Below are 13,331 nucleotides of genomic sequence, written 5' to 3' on the forward strand. Positions count from 1 at the left end.
ACCAGGGGTCACTGCTTCAGGAGGTGACTTGCGTGCTTGTACTGCATGGGAAAGTTCCTATTCTCAGTGGAATGAATGGAGCTGGGGCCTGACTGACTGCTGCCTACCTTAACAGTGGCAGGCAAGGCTGCCGCACCACCTCTGAACATCCACACTGAGCACTGTGCTGTGTCCGCAGACACCCTGTTAACTCAACGAAGCCGTACATAGTGTCACGCATTATAGTCGCGGCGCACGACTCTGAGGTTGGTATTATCGTACCCTGGCAACCTACCCCTCAACTGTGCGTCTGATTTCGTGTTTAATATGAGACGCAAGTGATTCGTGTATAGTATGTTCGTGTATAATAATATTCGTGTATAATATATTCATGCATAATAATATAATTTGTGTATACTGTAATATGATACGAAATCGGACGCACTTTTGAATGGTAGGTTGCCAGGGTACGATAATGAAAACCTCAGAGTCGTGCGCCGCGACTAGTTATTTATTTACTCGATTATTCATTTTATTTTACTACTTTCTCTTTCAGATTATTCATACTGGTAGCTGATAGATAAAGTAGTATAGACTGTAGCTTTCCCTTTCCAGTCTTTCCTGTGAAATTTCCATATCAGTTTTTCCATGCTGCATGGTGGTTTTTCTCACTTTTTCTTGCCAGTTTTAACTGGAGGGTTTGGAGGAGGGAGGAGCCTTCTTACTTTACTATCCTTATCCTTCAGCACGGAGAGTAAGATCTCGTTGTTATAGTCTACTCTGTAACAAACAGTCTCGAAAGGACCATAAGGTCTGTTGCTGTTTGCTTTCCTTTGTACTCCTTTGACACTCTTTGATGCAGGGCACTGGTTGAGGCAGGGCACTGGTTGAGGCAGGACACTGACTGAGACAGTGCACTGATTGATCCATAGCACTGGCTGAGGCAGGGCATTTGTTGAGGCAGGGCATTAGCTCAGACACGTACTGGCTCCAGCAGAGCATTAGCTCAGGCAGGCACTGGATCAGGCAGGGCAGTTCGCTCAGGCACGGCATGCGCTGAAACGGGATATGAGATGGAAAAACTGCTGGATTTCTGTAGCTCTCTTTTCCTCTGATTATGAATGTTACGGTCAGTTTAAAATGGACCGTGATTTATCTGGACGGAATGAAGCTAAGTCATGAGGAGATTGATACTTTTAGTCAACTTAAAAAAAATTTTCCTCATTCCTTCTCTCTTCCTCATGCTTGTTACATCTACTGCACAGTTAGGTATCTCTTGGTTGCTTTTGAAATAATGTTCCTAATTCAGTATGCTCTCTATCCGACTTTTTATTTTGGGACGTAGCCACGTATTTCTAAGGATTCTATCGTAGGTAGTACAGGTCACTTCTTATTACCTGTTCCTTAGCAACTTATTTTGATTCTGACGCCTAAACATTCTTATGCTATTTATAATCGTTTTAATATGGAAGCAGTTTGCATCAGCAACATATAGGAAGACACTGAAGTATACTGTGCGAATAAATTACAAAGGAAGAGGTGCTACGAAATTCCCAATGTCTCTTAGATTACAGCCTAAATGATAGAGCATGAAGGTTAGGTTTTTGTTTGTTTTACAGTGCGAAGATGGAGATTATATTGATGTTAAAATGCGAGTCATCAATTGTTCCTTGAATGCTGAAGGAAAAGAGCCAGAAAGTATGCTTCAACCCCTTAATGTCTGTTGGGGTGGCCATAAAGAAATCGACCCCATGTCACCCTGTCGTCCACCAACAAGCTGTTCTCCCTCCATCTCATAACATCCTTACACCTCTCAACCTGTCGCTCAACCTCATCCTCGGTCTCCCTCTCCTCCTTTGGTCCTACATTATATTCATATACATATTTCAAGCACACCCACATCAACACCACAACGCTCCCGAACCCCCTCTTCTCTCTCTCTCTCTCTCTCTCTCTCTCTCTCTCTCTCTCTCTCTCTCTCTCTCTCTCTCCACATGCTCCGTTAAAAAAACTTGCTTCCGCTACTCTCACACGTGACTTGTGTCTTTGCAACAAACACCAGGCTTCACTACCGTAAGTTAGAGTAGGGATGACAATACTGTCGGGCAACAATTTAAATAAGCTCCACAACGAGCAGCTTATTGGTATTCTGTCGTTGTAAAACCCTTCCTACAATGATATACAGCATTTTTCCATTCAATTTATGCAGTCATTAAACGATTTTACTAAAATAAGGGCAGACCTTTAGTAGCGAACGCTTCATTGAAAATTATGTATATAAAACTCCTGTTCGAAAAGGCACTGCTAAGCTGAATTTATGTCTGTTGGTGGCAACAGTATTATGAAACAGTACAAAATACAGTGAACAATACCCTTGTACCATGAGAGAGAGAGAGAGAGAGAGAGAGAGAGAGAGAGAGAGAGAGATTACACAGCCACATGAAATTTTTTTTCTGTAGGACTTTATAACACCTTTACTTTCACAGCAGATGAGGCCTGTACCACCTAAGTATTCAGAAAATTGTTACTAATGTTAAATTGATATCAACAAAGATTGCATAAGTAACGTACGAAGGACAATGTGTATTACCGGAAATAACAGGGTAAAAAGGAGAGCGCGAGGGAGTATTGTAAGCTGTCGATGATATGGCTTTGAGAGAGAGAGAGAGAGAGAGAGAGAGAGAGAGAGAGAGAGAGAGAGAGAGAGAGAGAGAGAGAGAGAGAGAGAGAGAGAGAGAGGACGGGAGAGGAAGTTATTTTTCAATTGGTGCTTGGTATTATTTCTCACGTCACTCTCCTATTAGTGCAGTTCTGCAATCAATGGGTCTCTTAGGAATGACTAAGTTAATCGGTGGAGCCAGGGCAGAATTACAACAGAATCATTTATTTAGCAGGTTCGATTAAAACCCCGTGAGACGGTAATAAGAGTATTTTTTAAAGCTGCTTACGCTGAATGTCTTTTTCTCCGACGTTGCTGATAGGATCAGGAAAATTGTTTTGGGCTTAACGTGATGAGTTGAGGGAGATGATATTTCAGGTCAGACAATGATGTGTTGTGGTTAGAGATTTTGTAACTGTAATAATGATTTTATAAGTGGCTTTTTTTTTTTTCTTTCAGTGGACCACTATGGATGATGTACCAGTGCTTTCATGGAAGCTAAGGAGCCTCAGTGGACTGCCATAGGTATGTGTGTTTATCTATGTATCTATTTATATATATTATACAGTACACCTATATACACATCTCTCTCTCTCTCTCTCTCTCTCTCTCTCTCTCACGCTATATGAATGTATCCATGTGGTATCAATATCTATTTCCGGACGTATGTATATGCTGTATATGCACATGAATAAATACACATACACACACACACACACACACACATATATATATATATATATATATATATATATATATATATATATATATATATATATATATATATATATATATATATATATACCTAGCCACCTAGATAGTTATATATAGATAGATCGAATATGAATAACAAGAGCAAAATATATGAAATAGGTAATAAGGTGTATGAAGGAAGTGTGGGAAGGCGGTTGGGACTGGAGGTAAATAATGAAGATGTGAGGTGATATTGGAGTTTTGAAACAGATTTATTGTGATAACCTTCGACCAAGTGTAGGATCAGGCGTCTGGGGGGATATTGCCTGACAGATTTATTGCAGGTAGGGAAGTGAAAATAATGTAGGTGAAGAACATGGTGGTGTGGGTCCTAAGGGACCACAAGCGTTGGATGGAGGGTTTCCTGACCCACATCCCAATTCAGCATTACAGCGCTAGTTTTTCCTTCCAGTTCTCACTTTCCTCTCACCTTTCCCACCTGTTTGCACTCACAAATCATACCGACAAGCAGGATTTAATATATGTATGCACTGTGCAGTGATCACAATATGTGTCGTGATCAAACTGAATCGTTCAGTGATCAAGCTGATTTTGTGTAGTGATGAAATTGACTATGTGCAATAAGAAATGAGTGTTTGGGTAAGTGGAAAACGTTTAGCAGTATATCCTAATCAAAAATGCTATTGTAGTCTCGTAAATAATTTGCGAGGAGATGGCACTAAGTCTTTTTTTTTTTTAAGCTTATTTTGTAAAATATAAGAGATTTCCTACATTTCCTTTTTCATTATTTTTCTGGTGATTTTGGCAGCCTTTGGACAGGAGGTTGGGCCTGGGAGTCTCACAGACCATTGTATCTAATAGCCTTGCTGCGCACGATTTTGTGTCCTAAAAAACTTTAAGCTCTGCTCTTAGGATGGTATGTAAGATTGTGTTCAGTATAGCATAACAAAAACGAAATAACACATTATTGTATAGTACTAGAATAGAATAAAAGCGACTAGTTGGAGGGGCTTTCCTCACAAACTATTTTGTTCCCTCCAAGAATTTCAATCTCCTCCTACGCCCCAGTTTCCGAGGACGTCCTGCCTTGCCAAGCCATTGACAGAGTTAGCGTAATTCTGTACTTGAACGCAATTATGGAAGCAGGAGGATTATATTTTTACAAATAACGTTATGTTTTTCCCCTCTTGTTGCATTTACATGATACAACAAATTGAGAGTTTGAGTACAGTATATCTATCTATCTATCTATACACATACATATTTAAACACTGGCAAAACTCTCAGTTTCTTTAACCCATTAGTTCCCAGTGTCCTCAGTACAGGACGGAACTGGGCATTCTCAAAAATTGATAAAGAAGGGAACCCCGCGGAAGGGACCTATGTGCTCCTCGACTATGTGCTGACAGGTGGAGGGCGGTACGCCTAGCATCTTTCCAGCAAAATCCCTCGCACAGGAACTCTGAGAGCCAATGGGATATATATATATATATATATATATATATATATATGTATATAATATGGATCACGAAATTTTGCCTTAGAGGTGCAATGATCATTTTTATTTTAAGCCCTGCTGACAAGTAAATAAAAATGAGATATGTACTGTAAGTCGCTAAATTAGATGGAGGTAACAAAGTGTCACTTCGAGGCGACCTGTTTGTGGCTACCCATTCTGGGATTAACGCCTTTGACAACAGATAGGTAGATAGACAAAGGGATGGCAGAGTGGGAAAGTGGGTGTAGGGCGAGTGAAGAGGGGGCTCCTGTAGCCCTCCTGAGACAACATGTGTGGGATGGATGTACGCGTGACCTGCATTCCAGCTCAACACTCAGTCGTCACTTTTTCCTCCGTTCCCTTGCCTCTTATCTTTCTTACCAGTCTCCTCTCTCACACACAACATTTTCTTCCATCAACTTTAGTTCACATCAGTACAACGGTGACTGAGTTGACTTTGACCACTAACCTTACCGCTAACCCTTGATTTTTTTTCCCTGTGACCTTGGCCTTTGACTAATGTTCTCAAAATCAAACCTCTGTATCTTTGTTTTTACCTTTCATTAATAAAATCTACTTATATTGACCTTGCAATGAGACCTAGACCTTTGGCCTGTGTTTCTAAAAATACAATAGGTAAACCAGTGGGGTGATCGATTCATTCGCCATGACTGATCGAAGTCAGATCAAAACTGTTTTATCTACTTTGCTCACACACAGACACACGGGTCAATACAGACCTAACCCTGTTACTTCACCGCTGACTGTTCTCACAATTGTTTCCATTCATTCTTCACAAATCCTTCACATTTCCATTAGGCTAGGTTCAAATCAGATAAAAACTGTTTGAGTGATCTTGTTCTGTGACTCGTGATTTTGTCCTTTATTATGATCTTGACTTTTGACTGGTTGTTTTAAAAACCAACTCCCTTTCTTCTTCCTTCTCTCATAACCATCCCACAAAACTTGCTGTAAATTAGATTCTTTTTTTTTTTTTTTTCATGTGCCTGACTCAGGGCATAGGCTTCAGAGCCTGCTCTCAAGGCCCAGTGGTCCTCCTACATACCATACACCTCACTACATGTCACCACTTCGGCGCTAACACCCACCGACCATATTGAATACACGCTAGGGCTGTCTCATACAGGACTGGTGTATTGGTATTAGCGGGGGTACTTTTATGACATGTCGGCGGGTCATCTGGTAGATCAGGAAAGTCTGCTTTTATGAAATTCAAATCCTTAAACTGTTCCCTGCCCCAGCCGGGATTCGAACCTGGGTCCATCAGGACTGAAGGGCGCCTCTCTACCGATAGATAAAAACTTTAAGCTGGCCTTTACTCATGACTTTCACCTTTGACATGTTACTATAAAAAAAAAGTTTTTCATTGGCGGCCCTTAGCCCTTCCATTGAGTATGATTATAATCGGAATTATACTGTATGACTTACAGTACTATTAAAACACACACACACACACACACACACATGCTTGCTCCCCTGCATCGCGAGCCTGTGTGTAGTAAAATGAGTAATGAAAATGAAAGGAAAAGGAAAGAGGTAAATAATGGGAAGAAAAATGAAGAGGAAATAGGACAAGGACTGAACAGAGATGATTAAAGACCCTGAAAAGTAGGGGAGGAGAAAGGCGATGTGGACGGAAAAAAATACATAGAAGATGCATAAAGAGAGAAAAGGAAACGATGACAACTAAGGAAAGTCGAGGAATGAAGAGGAAATGGAATGAAGTAAATAATGAACGTAAAAATTAAGAAAATTAGTAATATAGGAAAGGAAAGCGAAGGAATTCAATCTGAAATGAAAACATGAGGAAAAGGAAATGGGAGGAATGAAGAGAAAAAAGAGTGAAGACAGAGAAATAGAGAGAGAGAAACTGGGGAGTGAACAAGAAGCAGAAAAATGCGAGAGAGAGAGAGAGAGAGAGAGAGAGAGAGAGAGAGAGAGAGGGAGAATGTGAAGAGAAGACGAACTGCAGGTAAAGGATGAGAAATTAAAAGATGAAATATGACGAAGAACGAGTATGGAAAGGCTGGATGCAGATGACGATGAGGAAACGCAGAAAGAAAAATGAGGAAGCTTAATGTTGAGAAGGAAAGGGGAGGGAAGGGAAGGGAAGGGAAGGGAGGGAAGCGAAGAAAATAATGTGGGGAACAAAAAGAAAGAAAAGTAATGAAATGAGAGCAGAAGGATGAAGAGGCGGAAAATTAATATGGCAAAGCAAGAACAAGAGAAGTGAGGAAAGAAAATGTGCAGAATGAAGAGATAGAGGAGTGGAGGAAATGAATTTGGAGATGAGGGGGAGGATACTGGAGAGAGAAAGACGAGAAACAAGAGGAAAGGACATGAGGAAAGGAATTATGGTGAAATTTGGTGAGTGAAGAGAATGAATGTGGAGACAGGAAAACTGATAATGGGGAAGAAACACGAGGAGAGGGGACAAGACAGGCAGGGAAAGAATATAAATGAGGAAGAAGAATAAAGAGCAAAAAGAAGCCTGTGAGAAACTGGATAACAATGTAAGTCAGTGGAGATGTCGGAGCCGAGACATAAATGAGGTTCTTACTCCTTGTCGCTGTCACCGGTGGAGAGAGAGAGAGAGAGAGAGAGAGAGAAAGAGAGAGAGAGAGAGAGAGAGAGAGAGAGAGAGAGAGAGAAAGAGAGAGAGAGAGAGAGAGAGTAACCTAACCTAACCATGGATTCGAACCTCCCCTTCTCTCACCTTTTATTGCAAGGTGCTTCTAGCTACAGCTCCTCGTATTCAACACTATCCTACTCAGCCACTGCTCCTTCTACCCCGGCATACTTGGTAAGCCCTTCGTGTACACTCTCACCAAAAAGTTCTCCAAGCATGTAAGCGCCATGCATTCTGAGAAACAGGAACGAAGAGTTTAGAAACAGCTCTTAATACGAGTGTATGTAGCAGGTGGTAGCCCTGATTAACCATTCTCTAGGTGCATGAAATAGTTGCTGGTGACATATCCCATGCCTGTTGTGTAATAATAAGGCTGTTATGTCTTTGTCGCTTGATCATAATTCATAGTCATTACAAGGAAGTGTAGAAGTAATAAATACTCAGATTACTCCATCGTAGCAAAAGCTGTGCTTCAGTGTTTACACCTAGCCTCGGTAAACTCTTTCGCCTTGTCTTTCAACTTGTACTTTCATCTCGCTGGAAGTGTTGTCTCATTCAGCCTGTCCCAAAGAAGGGTGACCATTCCCAGCCCTCTAACTATCGTCCAATTGCTTTTAACATCTTGTAATTCAAAAGATTTTGAGTCTATTCTTGAAAACAAAATTTTAAAGCACCTTTCCTATCGCAACCTTCTTTTAGATCCTCAGTATGGGTTTCGCCATGGACGCTCCACTGGCAGTCTTCTCCCCTTCCTTTCAAACTCCTGTTCATCCTCCTTTCGAGACATCGGTGAAAGCTTTGCCATTGCACTTGACATTTCGAAGACTTTCAAACGAGTCTGGCATAAATCTTTAATTTCCAAACGGCCCTCTTTCGGTTTCAATCTTTATATCTGTGCTTTCATCTTTAGCTTCTTTCTGGTCGTTCTATAGCTGCTGTTGTAGATGGCCACAGTTCTTCTTACATAGCTGTAAATACTGGTGTTCCTCAGGGCTCTATCCAGTCACGAACCTCTTCCTTCTGTTCATCAATGACCTTCCCAGCTGTAAATATAACCCTATCTACTCATATGATGATGACTCCACCCTTCACCTCTTCACTTGTTCCCTGCAGCATCCATCCCAGCAATTACTTCAATTAATATGGTATGAGGCTATGGCACACTTAATGTTTAATCTGCTTATGTATGTGATTGGGATAAAAGTAACGTTGTTTTTAATGCATCAAAAACTCAGTTCTTACATATTTCAACCTGATGAAATGTTCCGCAGGAGTACCCTCATTTTCAATCATATCCAACTCAATCCTGCATCGTCTATAAAACTTACATGGGAGTTAATTCTCGAGGGATTTATCTCCAAAAGAATGGAGGTAGAGCTGCAAAGAAAGTGGTTGAGGAGGCGAAGGGGAAGACAGGAGGAAGCAGCTCCTGTGAGAAGAGTGGAGAAATTGCAAGATAGTGAGAAGAGGACAGAGTATAAGAGCATAGTGGAAGAAAGATTGGGAAGGTATGAGCTAGAGCAGATGGAAGGGGTGGAAGACGTATGTAAGATATTCACGGAAGAGATAAGCGCAGCGTGTGAGGCGGTTTGTGGAGTGAGGAGGAGGTGCAAGGGTGTGCAAGGGACAGCATGGTGGAATGATGAGGTGAAACGAGCTGTGGAACAAAAGAAGAAGGCATATGGTGAATGGTTGGCGAGTAGAGGTAGGGGAGAAGATGAGAGAGAGAAGAGAGAGGTATATGTGAGCAGGAGAAGGGAGGTTGAGAGACTGGTGAAGGAGAGTAAGAAGAAAGTGGATGAAGAGTTTGGGAGGAATCTGAGTGTGAAATGGAGGGAGAGTAAGAAATTGTTTTGGAAGGAGGTAGAGAAAGTAAGGCAGTGTGAAAGGGGAAATAGTAGGGGAGTGAAAGATAGGAATAATAGATTGTTGGTGGAGAAGAGAGAGAAATTGAGGAGATGGAAGGAGCACTTTGAGGATTTGTTGAATGTAGAGAGTGAGAGCAGTGTGAGTATAAGTGGTTGGGGAATGGCTGGGAGAAGAAGAGATGAGAGGAGGGAGGAAGAGATCAGTAGGTCGGAAGTAGTGGAAGCAATGAAGAAGATTAAGCTGGGAAAGGCCCCAGGAATTGATGGAGTGTGTGGTGAAATGCTTAGGTATGGGGGTGAGATTGTTGTGGAGTGGATATGGAAGTTGTGTAGATTGGCTTGGGAAGAGGGAAGGGTTCCAGAGGACTGGAAATCAGGTATAATTGTTCCTCTGTACAAAGGAAAAGGGGAGAGAGAAGTATGTGGTAACCATAGGGGTATTTGCCTTCTTAGTGTGACTGGTAAAATATATGGCAGAATACTCATTGATAGGGTTAGGCATATGACAGAGGAGCTAGTTGGAGAAGACCAAGGGGGATTTAGGAAGGGAAAAGGGTGTGTAGATCAGATATTTGTTTTAAGATGTTTAGTGGAGAAGTATCTAGAGAAGGGAAGGAAAGTGTATGCTGCCTTCATGGACTTGGAGAAAGCTTATGACAGAATAGATAGGAAAGGTATGTGGAAGGTATTAAGAATATATGGAGTGGAGGGGAAATTGTTGAGTGCTGTGAAGAGTATGTACGAGGGAGCTAGGGCTACGGTGCGAGTGGATGGTGAGCTGAGTGAGTTCTTTGATCTCAATGTGGGACTGAAACAGGGGTGTGTAATGTCTCCATGGCTGTTTAATATATATATGGATGGGGTTGTAAAGGAGGTACAAGGTAGGGCAGTGGATGTGGGGGTGGCCCTAATGAGTGAGGGTGAGATTTGGAAGCTTCCGGTGTTGCTGTTTGCTGATGATAAGGTATTGTTGAGTGAAGATGAATGGGAGCTGCAAGGTTTGGTGAATGAATTTGGGACAGTGTGTTGGAGGAGGAAGCTGAAAGTTAATGTAAACAAAAGTAAAGTTATGGTGTTTGAGAGGAATGAAGTCACAGAGTGTGCAGTGAGTTGGATGGTGAGGATATGGAGAATGTGAGTGCATTCAAGTACTTGGGTAGTGTGATGAGTAAGGATGGAACTATGGGGGATGAAGTACGTGAAAGGGTACAGCAGGGAAGGAACGTTGTTGGCACACTGAAAGCAGTGATGAGAAATAGGGAGGTGAGTATGGAAGTTAAGAAGTCACTGCATGATGGTATTGTGATCCCTACCCTGACGTATGGAAGCGAGGCGTGGACCTTGTAAGAGGGGAACAAGTCAAGAGTGAGAGCAGTGGAAATGAGTTACTTGAGAGGAGCATGTGGAGTGACGTGGAGGGACAGGTTGACGAATGAAGAAGTGAAGGAACGTTGTGGGGTAGATAAGGATGTGGTTGAAAAGATTAGGAGAAATACACTGAGGTGGTTTGGACATGTGGAGAGGATGGAGAATGAAAGACTGACTAAGAGGGTGTATGTAGGTGAGGTGGAGGGAGGGAGAGGGAGGGGTAGACCGAGGATGAGGTGGAGGGATGGAGTTGAGAGGTATATGAGGGAGGGGGGGGTGAGTTGGGGGGAGGGGAGTCAAATGGTGGGTGACAGAGTGACTTGGAGGCGTTTTGTCTGCGGCCACCCTTTGCGGGATTAGGGCGTCGGGCTATAGATAGATAGATAGATAAAATTTACTTCCAAGAGATTAGGTGTGCTAAGCCAGCTCCCTGTCTTCCCTACCCCAACACAGTTGCTGACTTTATTCATGGGTTTTCACCCCTGTGTTGAGTACAACTATCATGCGTAGGAAGGCTCCCCGCATACAGCTCCTCTTAACAAAGTGGAGTAAAAGGCTTTTTTGTCTCATTAACTCTCCTCCTCTTATTTGCTCCCTTCAACCTTTCTTCGCTGCACTGTAGCATCTCGTTACTTCAATTGTCACTACCTCTCTGAACTGACTGTTTGCATCTCTCTACCATTACGGTGGGTGCGTAGCATCCGTTTAGCAGTTCCTGATCAGCAGCTGTGGTGAAAACACCTCCCCTAGCACTTGCCTAGCGATGGCCACCGCACCTGCTTAAGGCTATGACCCTTTGAGGGGGGGCTATCGATGGCAGAGACCAGTCACCATGAGCCCAGACCATCATGGGGACAGTGAAATGGTACAACATGAAGGCAAGGTACAGATTCATCCGGTGCCAGGACACTGGTGCTGATGTATTCGTGCACCGCCTTGGGATCGTTGCTCCCAAATCACGTTGCTCCCAGCACGCTTTAGGCGAGGATGAGGTGGTTGTATTTCGTCTCTTTCAGACATTGAAGGGTCCTGCGGCTATGGAGGTCATTGGGCTGGGGGGTGTGCCTGTGCAGGGCTCGGCCAATGAATGGCGTCTACAGATGTCCCAAAGGCACCGTCCTCAGGATCCTTAGTGTGCTAGGGAGTCTGACTATTGTTACAATGTGTTTTGAGGCAGCGAAGGTGTTCTGTGGCGATGACAAGGCTGTGATGCTCGTCCTCCCACATATCTTTGAGGAGAATGGAGTGTCGCGCCTTCCCATCCCTCAGAGATTCCCCTGTGATGCACATTCCACACCTTGTCGGGAGCGTCGGGCTCAGCTGCTACAGTCAGGCCTGCCCCGCACAACACCGTGGAAATGGCTGCAGCTGGATAACTCCCTCAACATGGCGAGGGCCACCACCATTACCACTATCACTGTTGACCCAGCACCTGATATGAATGTTGAGCCTACCACCACAAAAGTCCAACCACTGCTGCCAGCAGCCAAGGAGTCACGGGCCTCTCCTCCCGATCGTCGTGAGGTCCATGATCCCAATGACCCTCCCTCTTCACCAACGTGATCTGCTGCCGGCGTACTGGCTGACGAACAGCCCCAGCCGATCTTCTGACTGCTTCCTCTCTACGTTCATCTTGCAGGAGAAAGAAGAACAAGAAGAAAGGCAAGTCGGTCCGGCAACCTCCACCTACTGTTTCATGTGATGCCAACATTTCACCTGCGCCACCATCTGCCCCTCCATCTGAGTCTCCTGACATCCAGACAGAGCAAGACAGTTCCAGTTAACACTGGAACTGTCTTGCTCTGTCTGTATTTCCTACTGCCTATGATCTCCAGTCTTTCAAACACAGTGTGTCCAGGCATCTCGAAATAAACGGATTTTGAATTTGGCTTTATGTTTTTTTTTTTTTTTTTTTTAGGGAACAATCTTGCGGGCTCCTGGCCTTTCGTTCCTTTCTTCTTGCATAAAAAAAGCATAACTAGTTGGTTGCATTTGTAGAGAACATATTGCCTCAGCACGCTCATTTCCTTCAGCTAGATAAAATAGCTTGGTGTAAGTCTCAGCGATGTTACTTATCTATCGCTACGATAAAATTATATTAGGACGTCGACTAATGGGAATGGCAATTGGTATACGTGTGGCGCGTGGCCCCTTTAAACGCTTTATCTACTCAGATGCAACGCTCAGCATTGTCTCGAAATGTGTATTATATACGGCAGTTGCTTCATGGAGGCCTGATATCCACATGTAGCCCCTCACCTCTACGTGGTTGCTCATTAATTTTTACCACTTTATTTTTCATTAATTAATAGTAATGCAAGGAGTATCAGCAGTAAACTATGTCACAGAAATGCAGAAATGCATCTTCCGGTTTCAGCGGTATATGGCGACCGTTTACTTCATGATACGTGATTAATACATCGATATGCACATCAAATAGCTTAGAAGTGAGTCATCAGAATCAGGCATATCAACTTCTCCGGGATGACAAGCCATGTTCCGCTCCTTTTCGCACTCATCATGGCACAAACATCAGGAACTCTTTGGTGAGAGTTTACTTTGGTGGTCAGTAAGAGCTTCTCAATTACTATTTAT

Source organism: Coenobita brevimanus, chromosome 68 (genome assembly GCF_032717465.1).
Source record: "Coenobita brevimanus isolate Jiangsu-jjx chromosome 68, ASM3271746v2, whole genome shotgun sequence".
NCBI classification, from domain to species: Eukaryota; Metazoa; Arthropoda; class Malacostraca; order Decapoda; family Coenobitidae; genus Coenobita; species Coenobita brevimanus.